The sequence below is a fragment of the Diadema antillarum genome, unplaced genomic scaffold (genome assembly GCF_040938485.1).
Source record: "Diadema antillarum isolate AM-2024a unplaced genomic scaffold, OU_Dant_1.0 scf00000011, whole genome shotgun sequence".
Classification (NCBI taxonomy): domain Eukaryota; kingdom Metazoa; phylum Echinodermata; class Echinoidea; order Diadematoida; family Diadematidae; genus Diadema; species Diadema antillarum.
Window position 1 is genome coordinate 903,744 of NW_027270900.1, and position 18,502 is coordinate 922,245.

Here is an 18,502-nt window from a genome sequence, read left to right on the forward strand (position 1 = left end):
ATGTTATTATCGATGATATTATTATCAATATCGATCCATTGCAGAAAACACTAATTAAACTATACTCAGTAATTGTACGCCAAAGACGCCTAAAGTGCAGTATACAGCGGCAGTTGAAAACAGGACATGTTATAGAGACACAACTCACAGAGTGTGCAGAAGTTGCTTTTGTTGGGGTTTATCCCAGTACATGATAATTATATCGGGTTGATGTTATAAGAGATTGGTGGGGAGCTTACCTTAGTCTACAAATCTGTATTTGATTCTGTTTTCTTTCAAAAGTGGCACCCGGCCGTTATCTCAAATTATTGTGAATGCTTTTCCCTGTTATTGTGTGATTTCAACACATAATTCGTAATTATCATTTTATAGAACGTAATTTATTTCCATGGCTCTTGTTATGTTGGGACTCCACTGCATATGCAGGTAGACATTTTCGTTGTGTTGTGTTGTGTTGTATTGTATCGTATTGTATTGTGTATTGTATTGTATTGTATTGTATTGTATTGTATTGTATTGTATTGTATTGTATTGTATTGTATTGTATTGGTTGTGTGTTCATTTATGCTCCATTGAGCATTATACTTTCACAGGTATGACTTGTTTCATGGCAAATGTTACAGTTTTCAATAAAAACAGAAATACAAAATAAAATCGGGTTCGACTTTACTGCATAATCCCCCTCTAATAGGTCTGTATCACAATACCGTCAGATACCATTCACGTTTGTTACCAGACAGATGTCTTGAACACCATTTGCCCTCCATTAGCCGTTCAAGTGTGTCAATGTCATGAGTCATAGTTCAACGTCACCACATACATATGGCAAGGATGGTACAATGTACTATACATAATTATAACAGACCTATTAGGCATTATTTACATCATTATGCAAGGACCGAATTCGAAGGGAGCGGGAAGTCAATAAAGTTGGAAACTTAGCAGGGAAGTCGGCTTATGTAATGCGTATAGTATTCGGATACAAATCCAGGGTCGCGTACTTGCCTGTACTGTCTGAATAGTCTTGAAATTCCTGCATTGATCCTGCATTGATTGGATGCGTGTTGTATAGAAGAAATTCACGTATGGAGTCTGTATAAAGACTAAGGAAGACATACTGTCATCGGACGCATGCGCAGTCAAGGCGTAAAGATTCAGAGGCGGTAAAATAAACAGTGGGAAGATTACCTTCTTCTCTGGCGGGTCTCTAGACCTATAACACTGTCTCATCGTTTTTATCATTCGCAGGGTTTGTGTGTTCTTCTTCTTCTTCTTCGTGTTGTTTTTGTTGTTGCATTTTTTACTTTGTGTATACCAATCAGAATCTAACGTGAAGAGTGTTAATTTCGCAAAGCAGAAACGAAGAAAAAGAGAGGATAAAATAAAGGTAATGATAACACGCAATTAAGGACATTAATCTTGTGATTACCCGATGGTGAATATTTTTCGTATGATAGCGATTCATCAACTAACACTAACAGACAAAAGAAAAATCAGTTGATTTGGATTGATGACGCGCATAGGTCTTACAGTGATGGCGTATAACCACATAGGCCCTACAATGATGGGAGATTAGGTTGGCTATGAATAGACGTTTTCTTCAGGACAGGTTGGCAATTCGGTTAGATTGGGAGCTACAAGTTTAATTGGGGCATTTGTATTATCGATTATTAGAACGCTAGAGAAAGACAAATATACGACCTCAGAGTAATTACAGCTATTTTGATGCTAAACAGGGAAGATGTAATAATTACAACACGCTCGCGTGTTTCGATGCTTAAAATAATTGTGAGATTTCAAGAAACTGCATCCCCGCAGTACACCCCCGTGTACACTTCAAGGCATATACCTCAATTGAAAGACATGTAATGACCAAGAAAAATAAGGGTAGTTACATGTGGGAAGTGATCGCTATCATAGATCACCATTAACATCAATAATTGAACTCGGATGAACGACGCGGCAGGGAACACGAATTAATTCTAGATAGGCCCTAATATTATATGCTCAGTCAAAAAAAAAAGAAAAAGAACATGACGACAGACAGAAAGAAAGAGAGGAAAGAAAGAACGAATGAATAAAAGAAGAAAGAAAATGAGGGAACCTCTGAATAAAAAGAGCAAATAAAAGGATAAGATATGATGCATAATCAATGATGCGTGAGACATTCACATTGTTTCTACAGATTAAAATTATCGCTTGCTAACCCAATCGCGATCTGGCTCGCCTGTATGTTGCTGACTGCTGAAACGCGGGCGAAACCCCACGCCAGCACCACGGGCCAATCTGGGCGTGCTGGCTGCTCTATACATGCCTACCCGTGCGCGTCCCTGGGAAACTTTCTGCATAATTAAAAGTGTCCCCGCGATGAAGCCCATGTCGCTATGTCGGATGTTGCGCGATACGGGATGAATTGGAAAAATCTGGAGAAGGGGCAACATGATGCAGGCACTGTCCCTCGAAACCGCATCAACTCATCCCTCCCAGACATCAACATAAAAATAACACGCAGCGCACCGCATTGAGGTAATTTACACGTTGCATTATGGTTTGTTTACACAGCAGGTGACACTGTTGACGTCATGAATATAGGAGACGGAGCACGACTAAGAACAACAACATGCCTCCACCGCCATGTAGCCCAGAAATGCAGACATATCTGTTTGTTTCGGGATTTCCACTGCAATGTACGTATTAGAGAAACAGAGTATACATATTTCAGTGCATGTACCTAATTTTGTTCTGTTTCGTGGAAAATAAGCGCATCAAATCACAGTGCATATTCTCAATTCCAGCGCACTGATATTTCCATTGTTTATCGTTGTCAGGTTCAGCAAGAAGCTGTACACAGGCTCAATGTCTTTTGCATTCAAGAAACTAGCTGATTTAGGTTTCTTTTACGCCTTGATGAATTGCCGGAGTACATCTCCTAGACGGTGAGTGTTTGCCTTATGTATCTTGTATATCCTAAAATTGTCATAAACTCACATTACAATGAATTTTCGCTTTATATTATGTATTTTTGTTGTTATTTGTGCTTTCAATGGCTTTCTATTCCGATAAATAATTTGCATAGGAAATGCACGCTCATCGCGCGGAGCCGCGCAATTTGTATGGCCCTCGTGGGTATGGATGGGTAGGGTAACATGTGACAGTTGCCGAGCTCGAATTAAACACAGTCGTTTCTCAACTTTTGTCGATGAAAAATTCTGTTTTCGATGAAAAGAATGAATATCAGTAAAGAAATATGTACGGAGTTAGATCACCCTGTACTCTTCCACTGTCATGTTTCTGCAAAGGAAGGAGAGCGATCGTAACTTCTGTCTGGGGGTACGGTAGTTGCTCGTTATCTCGGCCGAACTGTCAGGCGTGGTGTCTTATGTCGCACCGCTTCGCCCTGCGTGCTACGTGCCGTACATTCCACTCGCGAACGTGCAAACGACACCGGTTTACGAAGGGCGACTTCTCGAGCGAGTACAACGCACATATTTATCTCGGCTAGAGCTCTGTCGACTGTAAGACTGTGACCCGTTCCTTAGACGCAGCCATAATTTTGCTATCTAGCTCTCTGAGTTTACCTGGGATTCACTGAGTAGATTTCTTTCACACTAACAATTTCTTGTGGTGGTGCAGTTTGTTGAACTTTAACGTTACAGCCAAAGTTCTACAGGAATAATGTTAGGAATATTTTAACCTTCTTTTTTTTTGTCTTGAGACTTGAGAATGCATGTTCTTGATTTTTAGGACACAGTGCAGTATTCAGTTGATTGCTCAAAATGCAGCGAATGTGAGGTTGAGCTTGAGATGTAGAGAGTTACTACTAGCAATAGCACCTGTCACTTTATGTCCATTTTGTCGGAATGGACATCAATTTACTCGGGTTACCCCGTTGCATACTACACAGTAAAATACAGGGCAGTGCAACAAAGCTGAAACTGTGAGACAACACCACTACTAGACAGGGTGTTTTGAGACTTATTTCTTGTAATTGCCCGAATGGGCATTTTTTAATATTCATGTATACAGGTCTAACAGGAAGCCATTTTAATTAGAACTGATTAATTTCGATGACGTTGAGACTGATACTCCCGATAGCTTCTTGGCAGCTCTTTGTACGTTGGTTGTATCGGCAGGGTGTCCTGCAGTCTCTGACCGGCATCTCTCACCAAATCAATGGCCATGAACATCACAGTTGCTCTTACTGGTGTATAGAAACTGAATAGATTTCAAAGCTTTAAAATTGTTCTTTACCCATTGAGGACGGATTGATTTTGCTACAACACGCATTTCCCACAGACACCTGCCCGAGTATACTCGGGATTCATCCTCAATGAGTTAACAGAGGCTTTCTGTGATGTAACAAAATTTTGACTGTAATAGATTTCTCTACTGGTTAAAGGATTGTAAGCAGCAAATGTGACAAGGTCAGATAGGATGAATATTACTTTGGATGAGATACCTTTAATTCTAAGCAAGCATAACACTACCATTTATCTTGATGAGGCAGGTGTTGGGGTGGGGGAGACACTTACCTACGGAATTTGTTTGTGTACGAATGTACCGCAGACAACTGGAGTAGCACAAATCGACAACAACTGGATGAGGTTGATACAGTTGTATGTAATGGTATTCTTTCAAGTATTTGTGGAAATTCTGTCATTTGTTACTGGTCTGAATTAGATAACCTTGACTTTTAGCAGGACCCTGGGACTGGACAATGTGAAGTCTCTTATAAAAATCTAAGTATATTCTTAATGGTTTTAAAGCATAGTAGTACTGATATGAGTGTTCATTTGTAGACACATTTTTATTGTAATGTAGCAGGCATTAGAATCTCCTGGAGCGTATTTTTCTTTCTTCCTTTGCCATACCAGTAGAGACTCGCCAAGTAGCCAGAAAGACGCAAGCGTGGACGTCACCATTAGCAGTGGCGTCTAATCACCTATGTAACAGCTTCAGTACTCCACATGGAGTATGAGGAAAACATGTAACCATATCATTAGTGGCAGAGTGATTGTATAAAGAAAAGTTATCTATTTTTGTTGTAGATTGGAGCACTCCAGCTGCCTGTCCCATTGACACAGTATGTATGTTATCATTGACTGTGCTGAACAGGAGAAAGCACAGCTAATGGTACATTGAACACGTCTTTGTGCTCCCTAGTCAGTTTTTCATAAATTTGTCAAAATATCAGAGAGCTTCTTTATCATGGACTTAAACGGATTTTGTTGTTGTTGTTGTTGTTGTTGTTGTTGTTGTTGTTGTTGTTGTTGTTGTTGAACTTACAAGCTTTAGTGTAAATATTTGCACAAGATTTGTCCCATGTCTTGAGTTTTTAAGTACCAGTTTTTCAAGTAGGTATAAAGTATTTGTTGCTGGTTTTTTTTTTTTTTTTTGGGGGGGGGGATTATCAAAAGTATTAAGAGAAAATATTGCCTTATAGGAATGAAGAGAAGTTGTACACAAAGACATTCGATCAGAATACAATTTGGAGCTCTTCAAAAGACATAATCAATAAAGGTTAAATGAACAATTGGAGGATAATTCTTTTTTAACTTTTTTTTTTTTGTGCTTAGGCCTACTCATTTTATAATGATGTCATTGCTCAGACACACAAAGAATCTTTTCCACCCTTTTCATCCATCCATTCAAAATGCAATTCTTAGCCACATATATCAAAAAGGAAATGAATTAATGAAATTGTCTTTAAAAAAAAAAAGAACGAATGGCCATGATGTAGGCCCTGTACAAGAATACACGTATACACACACAAATTACAATTTTAAAAAAAAAATCAAAATATGCCTAATACATACTGATTGCAGTTCCTTTGTATGGTGCTGCTAGTACAGGCCATAAATTCCCAGTCAGAAAAGCATTATAATCTGATACTCCATTGGAAAATTATGGAAGCGGTATAACTTCCAAATGCACTGACCTTTTGACCTGATTAATGGGGGTGAATGAAATGGGGGAAGAAAGGAAACTTTTAGAAAAGGAAACCTTGTCTTACATGTATCTCTCTTGAATTGTCTGAATGATGCTCTCTCTTTCCTAACCCTCTCTTTTCTCCCCCTTCCCCCATCCTCTCTTTCTCTCGCTGCTCCCCTCCCTCCCCCTCCCTATCCTGCCCCTCCCCCCCCCCCCCCAACCCCCCTCCCTCCCATGGTCTTTGAGGACAAAGAGAGTACCGGCAGTAATTACCTGTAGCACAGAATATTCCTTATCTTAAGAGTTTTCCAATAAATGTGTACATGTGCAGGTATGGAAAGATTATAAATGAAATTTATTCATAACCGATATTATACCTGTTTAGAACATTTCTGGAGTGTCTTCATTGCAACAGGATTCCATAATGACATCAGCAGTAGGGTTTGTTTGCCATATTTAGTTTTACTTCTTTACTTTGATGTGTGTTTTTGTTTTGTTTTTTTAAGTTGAAATTGTGTACTTCAGATGGGTAAGATTCTGTAGAATTCACTGAGTGTTTGTAGTTGCTCCCCCCCCCCCCCCCACACTATCCACCTAGTATCCTCTCCTCTGAATCTTTGATTAGGAAAAAAACCCTATTTGTATTGTGAATTGGTTGTCCAAGTAGTGATAGGGCAGTATAACAGTCTCCCTTCTTCCCCCCCCCCCCCCTCCCCAAAGAGACACAAGAGTTGAAGAGGAAACAAAAGATCCTTTGTGGTACAGTACACACCTTTCAGCATGGTTGATCAGTTGATTGTGCCATATAAAATGCAATCTCCCCATCACTTTAAAAATCAAATTTGCTTTTGATTACTTGGTTTTTTAAGTCAGGTTTTTTGTCGTCAGCACTGAGAATAGTTACAAAATTGCTCCAAATTGCACCAGAGTAGGGTACAATAGGTCCATGTGCTTATCAACACGCTGAATATAAGCAAGAACAGACAGACAATGGCCAACTACTAATTTTCATGTGTCAATCTCTTTGGCTAGTGGCTATATTGATATTGGTATAAGAAGAAGCAGAGACTAAAATGAAGGGGGGGGGGATGTGTCCCCATTTGATTTAGTGCATTTTGTCACACAGGAAATTGAATCCACTTTCAATATGAAAATTTGTGAGCAAGCGGGTGTGTTTGTTTACCCAAGGGTTGTTTTTTTGTTCGTGCTGTTTACCTAGCCAAATGGCTGCAAGAGCCTGTTCATGGGCAGAGAGGCTAGGACAACAAAGAGGCCTGAATGCTCAGCTGTCAAGCTGCGCATATTGCTGTTTGTCCACAAGAGTTGTCGACTGCTGTTGCTATTTACTCTGCCCGATTCGTCATTAGAATATCCAATTTTTGTTCTTGTTCTGTCTTTGATGTTTTTTTTTCTTTATGTGTGTGTGTGTGTGTGTGTCTTGCTCGCTCCCTCACTCTCTTTCGTTTCTTTTTTCTGTGAACCTCCCATCTCTCTCTCTCTCTCCAGCACACCCCCCCCCCCACCCTCCTCATTTTGTATGGTTTTAAACTGTCCTAGTTAATCAAATTCAGTACCTAAAACGGAATGAACATTTTGTACAAGTGACAGAAATATATAGAAAGAGACACGAAAGAGACTATGCATCAATCTTATGTTTGTCTCTGTTTAACTTTTAATTTGTCTCGTTGGAGTTGCTTGATCTCTATATGAAGAGATGATTATTTCTTCGTGAAAAAAAAAAATACAGCTAACATGGCATTAGTGCATGGTCATTGAGCATTCTTTGTAGGGACTGTCATAAGATCACTCTTTTATTGTTGGTGCTTTTCATTTCTAAGTCCAGATGTACAATCAAGGTACTGGTAGGCCTACATAGTACTTTATTATAGTTTAGATTACCATGTCCTTCTCTCCAACGATCAGAAACTTGTCTTGTCAGAAATTTGATGAGTTGCACACTTGGCCCACTGTTTTTCTCCTCCAAGTCGCAGGAATAGAGTACTAGTACCTGGAGAGTCTCGGCTAAACCAAATTCAATTTTGTCAAAATATAGCTTTTGTGCTGTATTTTTGGTAATCATTCCATTCTTTATGCTGTAATATCTTCCTTTTGTTAATGAGAATTGACTCATAATTAATATAATGAGATATATCATACACTGCAACAATGTTAGAGAAAAATCGTTCCCTGCTGTTGCTGTTTTTCTTGAGTTTATGTTGTGCGATATTCATGGTTTGATGAGAGTGCAATATAGCACTGAGAATATTGCAGATAACCCATCCTCATATACATCACCAATCATTTTCTCTGTATGATGTGTCCTTGAGTGCCCTGTTTTGGGAACATGAGTGGTTTGTCAAGGTTTATAGAGACAACACCCATTCTTTGCCAACAAGCATGCTGTGTATCATGGAGACTTATACCAGATTTTAAAATCAACATAACTTTCACACAATCATTGTACTTTCCCCACTATGGGGAGAAATATAGTCTCAGGATTTGAAGGGTTTATATTTCTTTGGATGATTATTATTTCAGGCATCATGGCTAAATATTTACTTGCACGTATGTGTGTATACAATACAGATATCAGAAAATATCGAGGATGTGTCAGAAGCAGACAGAATAGTCAACTGAAGGCAGCTGTGGCCAATATTATGTTCATCTTGGAAATGGATTCCACGTATCAAGACAGAGTGTTGTCAAAATAGAGTGGCTGCAAAAGAGAGTTTAATTTGTAGGCTGCATTTCTGCATTGGTGTCATTGTATATTACTGCATGAGACATAGCCACTAGCATTAGGCCCACAGGTGCACGGCAGTGGGGGCAAGTCATTATTGTAAATGCACCTTGCATTTACTCCTTGTCGTGGCATTAGCTTTTGTGTTTTGGGTGAGATTCAATGCGACTGAGAGACTGGGCCTTGCGTGGTGTTCGCGGTTTTGCAAAAAGAAGAAGATCAACAACAACAATGAAAATGCAAACTTTAGACAGAAATATCATAGAAGGCTGATTTCTTTGATGAATAGTAAGCAGTTCACTGAAGCAATTCCTTTTCAGTCAGCGTCCATGCTTCGCCACCCTTGGTGCACTTTCCCACAGTCCGCGCTGTAGTGTGTACCTCACCTAGCCTTGCGTCTGAGATAGTAGACAGACAAAAATAAAATGACGACTTTTCACCTCCCATTCCTCTTTATCTAGAGTGCTAGCTGTTCATGCGGTAAATGATACCTAATGAGTCATCTTTCCCATGGACGCTCATGCAAGACACCTTGAATGGAGACTAGGCGCTCATTCAGCGCAGTCAATAGTCAGTATTTGTGATTGGTGAAGCGCACCTTTTACCTGGTCTCTGTACACATGCACTTCATACTCCCCTGGTTCTGAATCAGAAAGAACCTCCGCCAAACTTGTAGCCGTTTTGTTTAGAGACACAATTGGCTTTGCACTCTCAATTGCATTGTTAAGTCGTGTGTTTGAGTGACTATTTCAGGTGCTTAGACATGCATTGTGCCATTTATTTATTTTTCTGCTGCAATGATAGACCAAGTACAAAGATGAAGAGATGCTGGCCTGGTGGTGGTGGTTGGGGGGGGGGGGGGGCCTTAGGACGGGGAGCGTTTATTGTAATTACTGGAGTGAGCTTGCTGCCATGGTTTACATCACATGGCTTGATAAGCGGGTCGTGGTTTTGATTTGTCACCCTATGACTGGTTATTTCCCCTAGCAGCCAGATGATATGTACTAAGGGGTTGTAGCTTACTAAATGAGAAATAGATTAAACAGTGTGTGTGTGTGTGTGTGTGTGTGTGTGTGTGTGTGTGTGTATGTGTTCGTGTGTGTCGCAATGTATAAAATGTACATGAAAAAGCATGGGAAGAATTTTTTATGGGAGGGATTTATATGCATTAAAAAAAAGGGAGACAAAAGAGAAAAAGGAACAGAAGTATATGAGTAATATAACAATGCTTTGTATACCATGTTAGCAGCCATGCTGGCATTGAAGAAAACTTAAGCATCCCTCGAGTGCCTGTATTCTGCGGCTTTTTTTTTTCTGATCAAGCATCCATGCACGATGATTTCCCATATTATTGCTGGTATTGTGATTTCAATGACTTAATGCTATTATTACCAGATCTGTCATTGCTTCCTGTCTTCTGACAAGTTATTTATTGCTTCTTTCTTCTTCTCCTTTTTTTTTTTTGGCTCTCTTTCCTACCCCCCTCTTTTTTTAAGGGGGTGGGGGATTCACCTCAAATAATCATTTCTATTCTAGACATACATCCATATGTGAAGAGTTTCAAATTACCGGAGTGTCTATTAGATGAACAGTTCATGTTCTCTGTGTTGTCAGTTTAGAGACAGATACATTTGAATTCTTGGATTTGTGTGGAATTCAACACGTACTTTGATCAGGTTTATGACAGGCATTCGCAAGATCCAAAATGCAGGCAGTTGTGTGAATTTCTGAGTTTCTGGAAAGAGCTTGAGGCGGCCGTGCAGCCAACTACAGATTAAGTTTTCATCTTAGATCTTTGATGTCAGCACAGAAGCAGGAACAAGGTATGTCTTTCCTTCCTTCCGAAAAGAAATTTCGTAACAATGCACTCATACCGTAACATCGGATTTACATTGTCATAGACGGGTTCTGTTGAACAGTTTGTTGGTCGTCAGGGATGAAGGTCAAAGTTGAGGCATTTTCCCTGCACTGGCAATGAATCTTTGTGAAAACAAAACAAAAAAAGGAAAAGGAAACAAAGTTTCTTCGCAATACAACAGTTGTTAGCAATTTGATGTCACATGTTTTGCAGCAGTGCAGGAGCACTTCATACGTCTCAGAACAAAGTGATTTGTTCTAAACAAATGTAAGGGCTTCATCTTCTGAGTTGGGTTTTTAATAATATGTAGTTAAATATGCTATCTATATCAATTGCAGTTATTTAAATGATTGTGAAAGACATTTCACTTATTGGTAAGTAAAACACAGTTATGTCCCCTGAGAAGTTTGCAACTCCAGCCTGTTTGTATGAAGCACTATATATAGAGGTCTAAGATAATGGACAGTAACCATACAGTATTGGTGGAGATGAGAATTGGGCTTTTAACTTTTTGCGAGATATCAAGAAAACACTTGGTACAGAGCATACCATTTTAAGAGGAATTCAAAGTTTATTTGATGAAAATCGGGTTTGGAATGACTTAAACATCCAAAAACAAAGTAAAACAAAGCAAATGTAATAAAGTGTGGGTCCCACACTTTATCAGAATTGCTCTTTTTTTTATATCTCTAGCCATTTCAAAACCAATTTTCATCAAATAAATGTTGAATTTCTCAAAGAATTACACGCTCTTTCATATTTCATAAGAGGTTTCTCATTATCTCACCCAAAAATGTTAGAAACCTTAAATTAGATCTCAACCAAAACTATACGGTCCCTTTAAGCATTTGCCTAAATGAGGAAATTGAGTCAGTGCCATGACAAATTTGAAAAACAATAACAAATAAAAGATATATATATATCAACACTTGAGAAAGGGCGGCGAGACGCTCGAAAATTTGTGTGAAGAAATAAACCGTTGGTGAATACAGCATGAACTTTGTTGCAGCTTTGTTACTTATATATAAAAGTTATATATACTTGTAGATCTAGCCAAAAGAAAAAAATATATATCTTCGATTTGTTTCTAGGGAAAGGTGTGCTTATACATAGCTTGAACATTATATTCTCTTGTTCAGTGTGAAAGTTTATTACATTTGCCCCTCATCAAGCATGCTCTTGAGTTTCATCACTAGGCTTCGTGGGGCTTTTTCCCCCGTAGCGACACAGCAACATTAGGGATTTTCCCCATTGCAAAGCGTTATCTATCAACATAATACGTGTATGATGGTTTTGCGTGACACCCCACAGACAATGAAAAACAATATGTAACAAGAGCAGGAGATATCTTTGAGAAAATATCACATAAAACGTAGTGAGAAGATGCCTGCAGGTAAGTACAGCAATGTCGCTTATACCTCCTACAGGGCTGATGCATTTCCAGCAAGGAGGATGTATGTAGGACCTACTTGTTTTGAGAGAGTTTTCATAGCATAGTGTGTGAGGCAAAGAGCACCAAGTCGTAGGGCAAACTTTGGGTGAAAAGTACCTCACCAGATAACTCAAAAACATTTGAGTGGTCGCAACTGGGTTAAAGCACATTTCTGGACTCTTTATCTTTCATTTATAAGCCACTCTTTTTCTTTTTCTTTTTCTTTTCTTTTTTTTACTTTCAGAACATCTCTAAGGTACAGGTGTATATCCTCCCATAAATTTTCATGATTCAGGCCTAAGAAGTTAATTTTTCATCTTTGTGTGGTATATTTCATTGTGTGTCATTGTGTTTTCATGTGAATTTCTCAAGTCCACTGATATTTATTAGTGTGATTCACAACTCATGAAAATATTGCCAGGCCCATATCCCAGTTGCCCTGTATATCACCTTCAAGGGGAAATCAATAAATTTTCTCCCAAAGAGGGATTATCTTCATTCCATTACTGTGGTGCTCAATGGCAAGGTTTTAACCTCTCGAAATACTGTATACACCACATATTTAGTGAGTCTAATTTTTCACGAATCTGGACTTCCCGACGATATCGCGAGTGGTTAAATTTGCGATTTTGGAGTACAGTACTGAAAGGAGATATGTATGCCTGCACGTCACATTTATGTTGGAATCAGAGTTAATATTTTCGTGTCTTTAAATTTGTGAATAGCACCTAATTTGCAAAATTCTTGAAAAATAAAAACCATGCTAAATAATTGGCATAGACAGTACTCGCCAGTTCCAAATTGCAAAATATCATACTTCATAGTCCCAAAATATATGACGTACAGACTGTACATGGTGCGCGGAGTGTAAGCTAGATCACCAATTGTTATGTTTCTCCTTAAGTTTGGGATATTTACTTATTAGACATTTGTTAAGTTTCAAACAGAGTTATTGCAGCAACCCAGATCCTCCTCCTCATGCAGGTTTCATCATTGTCTGGTTAGAAATCTAGGTCGGGTCGTCTGTTCCATATCAGCATGTTTAACATTAGTCATCTTGCATTTAGTGGTACTTCGCACAATACATTGCATGTCATAGACTGGTACATATGTACATGTACAAGTGTATGAATGACAACCAAACATATATACAATGTATCTAAACTGAATGGTGAAGTGCTTCACTAAATATGCAAATAAAGTAGGCGAAAGCAACAACCAAAGGGGCACACTGCTATAGTGAGTGAACTCATTCGTAAGTTTCAGGTATATGCATCGAAGTGTTTGTTATCGAACGTGCAATGTATAAATAGCACCGTTGCTTCCAAGTGGCAATGCATCATTGGTTTGATACATAGTTACTGAAGTAATGATGACTGACAAAACAAAATGAAATGTATTAGCTTGCAATGTGTACATTTAATTATAGCACCGGTGAGATAAGGCTCAGACAGTGCACAGCCTCGTGATCAGATGGAAAATGACTAGATGTCCATTGATCGGATAGTAACAAAATCATCTCCATCCTTCCATGTTAAGAGCATTAAAAGGGAATAATATGCTGAAAGAAACGACACTTAACCCATTGAAGATTAGTCCCCAGTTTATACTCGGGAAGGTACAAAGTACAACGTATCTATGGGAAATGTGTGTTAATAGCAAAAAAACAAGGAAAAAATGATAAGTTAGCTTTTTTTCCTTTTTTTAAATTTGTATTCCATATTCCACATTTCATACAATTTTGTATTCCATTTGATTTTGAAAAAAGAAATGATTTCGAAAAAAGAAATGTTTTTAACACAATGGTCAGTAACAAAATTGCGCAAATGTATAAGGATGTATAATTGACGTGTAATATGAGAAACCCACTAAAAAGCAAAGCTTGTACGATGTGGGTTCCAAAAATATAATATAGGCTTTAGTACAGTATAGCAATGTCAAAAATGACGTAACATGCAAAAATACAAGATGTCGAGAATATTATGAAATTTACGGAATGTACAAAGTATTATTAGCTTTTAGCAAATCAGTAAATTCATATCTGTTGATATGGTAAAACTTTTACTGGTTTTGCATACTGTAACCCAATTTTGAGATCAAAATTTTTCCATTGGTCTGTCATGGATTTGCACGTTTGAATTTGATTGCATTGATTGTGTGTTCTTTTTCACTTGCTTCTCCGTGAATTGTAGTTCTGTTTAGTCGGGATTGCGTACAATGAACTGTAAGTTTTGGAAACCATCTGAAAATACAGTGTGCAGTTTGTAGGCCAATTACCTGACATTTGAGATCAGAACCAAGGTGTATGATGACAGAGTCTACTCAAATTTTCTTTACAACCAGAACATTTGGGGCTAAGACAGTGTAATAAACGATGGACAGTCCCGTATGTGTAAAATACTTAAAGATGTATTTTTGAAAGTAACTTTGGCAGAGTGTGCAGTCTATTGTATGGTTTAGCCAGTCATGGCAGGTCTACTAAAAAATTCACAGTCAGGAAATTTTTACTTTTGTCAATAACAACCTATGAAAGTGTACAGTTTTTTGTTTTTGTTTTTGTTTTTCCAGAAAGCAAGTTCTGTTCTTTTACAAATGCAGACGTGTTGCTTGACATAATATCACTGTTGTTTGTCTGTAGATATTTGATGCATTATTATCGCATGTCTGCTATCAATAGGTAAAAGTGACACAGCCAAACTTGCTGTGTGTACAAGGAAACCAAGAAAAAAAAAATGTATACAGCTTGCACATAGGGAAAGGCAATGCTCTGCTTGGCAACACTTGGATTGTTTTGTTTTTTCTTCCGCTGATTATTTGAGTGAACTTGATGCCTGATTCCTGTGGCCCTAATTTGGCCATTGTGTTTGGAGGAAACAAAAACATCCCTCGGCTGTACAGGAAACCACTTTATACATGTACTCTGAAAAAATATACTTAAGGCCCCCCTCGCAAAAAGAAAGCAAGAAAGACCTTTAAAAAAAAGAGGAAAAAGACGAAAAGGAAAGGAAAAAGGAAAGATGTTAGGGGGTATCAGGGTATTGTGGATCTGACAACTGTTGGTTTCTGACATTGATGCAAGCTAAAGACTGTACTGTGTTTCTCACCATGTGAATAAGAATTACATAATCATATTGATATGTTCAGATTTTATAATAAAGGAAGACTATGACAGAGGTCTTTGAACTGTGGTCTGATGACTTGAGTCTTGGTGTGCAAAATTCCATCTTTTGATGGTATTTGACAGAGGTTATATGGTATTTGACAGAGAATAAAAACAGGGCATGGCAGCTAGAAAAGAAAAATGACCCAACATGATTATGAATGTCCTTTAACCGAAGTACTGAAATAGTGATACCGCTTGACAAGGGCTTGAAACTTCAAGGATGGTGTTGGCTTGTTTTCAGTATTATTGGTCCTTTGCAGAAATTCACACATATGCCAGTTTGCATGGTATTAACCTGCAGCTAACAGAAGGAAGATGTGTGTCTGTTCGTGTGTTGTCTGATTTCAAGCAAAAACTACCACTGAATGTACAAATGTGATACAAATATTATAGTTTCTTGCTGCCATAACTGATAAAATGAAGAATTTTGTTGAGGATAGAGAGAAATTCAGGTCAAGAGCAATGATATCGAAAAGCGATTGAAGACTTTAAGGGGTACATTTTTTGTAGGAGGAAGTTTTTGACAAGAAATCAAGTTGATGTGAGGATGCTCTTAAAGTTTAGGTAATGGGATGCCCAGCAGTGTGGTAGGACAGTGTGCATATCATTCTAAAAGGGGGGGGGGGGGGGGGGGAGGGTAAGGATGAGCAAGAGAAAAAGTTGTTTGTGTTAAGAAGTATAGGTCTTAAAATTAACAAGGGTGCAGGCGGATCACATGGTTCCCTCAAAACAGTTGAGAAAATGGAATACAAACCTCAGAGGGCAAATAATAAGCCAACAACACCACCAGAGCACCCCCCTAATGAGACTCAGCCTTGGCGAGGGAGGAAAAAACTAGTTCTGAACATCCTGCTGCCAGCCCTGCACCCGCATGTCGAAGTAATTACCCGGTTTGTTGGCTAATAACGTCTTGTTGTTCTGACAGCGTTTGCAGCATGTTCCGTAATTAATGCTCGCTGCAATATTCTCATCCCATAATCAAATATGGAATAATTACATTATGGGATGTTGATGTTTTCTGCTCCGGGGAAAGAGAGGGGGAAAGTGATTGAGTCTCGAGAGGTGTGCTGATTTACTACGCAGCAAGTTCAAGTTCATTTGCTGCAATTCTCTGGGACCTAATTCGAGTAATTGCTTATGAAAATACCAAGTGTGCTCAATCCCTTTTGTTGTATGAGGGGCGCTGCTTTCCTTCTGACTGTGGTGATAAACCGTGTCGATCAGACCTCCGTGCTTGAAACAGCGGAAAGATGGAGATTCAACGACTTGTGTTTGATCGTCTCGTTCATTTCTTTATGCAGTGTGGAAAACCAGGCTGAGGTATCCATCATAATCATATATGGCATAATGATGCTATATCTGCATGTACATTGTAGTATTATGGAATCTCATCGAGACTTTTGATTCAGTGATGAAAGTTACAAGTACACGAAACAGCGTAGTACCCTTTTCTGATCTTCATATATCAATGAACATGATGATTCATAGAGCAAGCTCAGAAAAGGTTTTCAGGAATCAAATTAATCCTTATTCTTTTATTCTAAAATGTTACTTTCAGCGGTTCATCTAAACTGCCCCAGGTGCTGCTCTCCCAGTTGTAGTACTGGGAGATCAGTTAGAATGCATGGAACTTTCTGCACCTCACTTGCCTATGTTGTCGAGAAAGGAAATCATGATCAAGGTTGATGCTGCATATGTGCAACAAAAACAAAAACAAACAAGAAAATGAGAATGGGAGTGCTGTATGTAGCCATGGTTGGCATTCACCCATTGTTAACGCTTGTTTGTAGCTCGACATCATCGGAAATTCGAAGTTTACTTCCTGGAACATTTTGACATGATCCGTTCGTGACACTGCCACTATAAAAACCCATTGTTTTGCCCATCTAAGAAATACATATTATAGAAGCACATGATGAGTCCTGTATAGTTACCATGGTAACACACTTACAAATACACACACACACACACACACACACACACACACACACACACACACACACACACACTCAGACCCTCAATGATGTCCTGCTGGCTCCTGACTCTGCTGTAGACTCATGGCTGAAGCAGAACTGGTCCTGGGACATATGTTCCATATTGGTTGTGCGGTCAGCGATTGGAAGAGAGTGTTTACTTAATGTACTGTATACCAGTGATTCTGAACATACAAGTGTATGTGCACTCACAAAACACAAACACATACATCAGTTCACAAACCCACACACACACACTCACACGCACACACACACACACACTTGCACGTACACACAAATAAACGTGCATGCACCTGATACTGATGTGCTCATGCGACACATCCAAAATTTTGATTACCTTGTTTGTTGCCTATTTGAAAAGGAGCCAAAACCACTCTAGAGTGTGAACAATGTGTGTTCCTGGAGATGAGATGCACTCCTTAGTGAACAGTGCTCAGGCAAGATTTACTCAGATTATAGTAATGACTACAACAGGCATCTTTTTCATATTCTAATGGCTTCAAATAGCCTGGAATTGCTAAGTTATTTTCATACAGGTACAAAAACATATGTTGAAATCGCAAGAGGAGTGTACACTCCTGCTTATGCACTTTATGAGAGTGTGGCTTGCAATATTGTACTAAAAAAAAAAGTTAAAACAAAAATAGTGTTTGCTTCTATGGTCATTTACATGTGTGACAGTTTTTAGACCTTGTTTCGTGATCATTGCTCTAATGTCATCTACATGTCCATCATATTAATTAAGATATCTTCCTGTCATGAATCATTTGGAAGAAATGTCTCAACCTAATCAGAAACCTCTTGAGTCTGACCGTGACATTGTTAGAACGAGTAATGATTTTGAAACAAGACTAAACTCAGCAACTATTGAGAGAGGAAAATCAATTAAAGGACAAGTTCACCTTCATAAACATAAGGATTGAGAGAATGCAACAATATTAGTAAAACACATCAGTAAAAGTTTGAGGAAAATTGGACAATCGATGCAAAAGTTATGAATTTTTAAAATTTTTGTGTTGGAACCGCTGGATGAGGAGACTACTACAGCTTGTTAGTCATATGCGTACAACAGTATAAAGAAAATGTAAAGAAAATTCAACATATTTTCACTTTTTTCGCATAATAAAAGAGCACTTGACTTGCCTCTTTCTAAAGGCAGGGGGAATAATATTACCCATAACATTTGTCGATAACGAGTCGGGGGAATGTGTACTTTTTTCAAAAGATGAAATTTTGTGAAATTCTCTTTATATTTTCCTTATATTGTTGTACGCATGTGACATCTAAGTTATTCACACATTGCAGTAGTCTTCTCATCCAGCGGTTACTGCACAAAAACTTCAAAAATTCATAACTTTTGAACGGATTGTCCGATTTTCCTCAA

The 18,502-nt window shown here is 38.5% G+C and overlaps 1 protein-coding gene across 1 annotated transcript in view; it reads left to right on the forward strand.

The window, feature by feature from the left end:
* Positions 1-2,392: 2,392 nt before the first annotated feature.
* LOC139720722 (uncharacterized) overlaps positions 2,393-18,502 on the forward strand; it is an 81,527-nt gene continuing 65,417 nt past the window's right edge. Inside the window, exon 1 of the mRNA XM_071632081.1 lies at positions 2,393-2,936. The gene's annotated coding sequence lies outside the window, so the exon portion shown is untranslated. The remainder of the gene's footprint in view (positions 2,937-18,502) is intronic.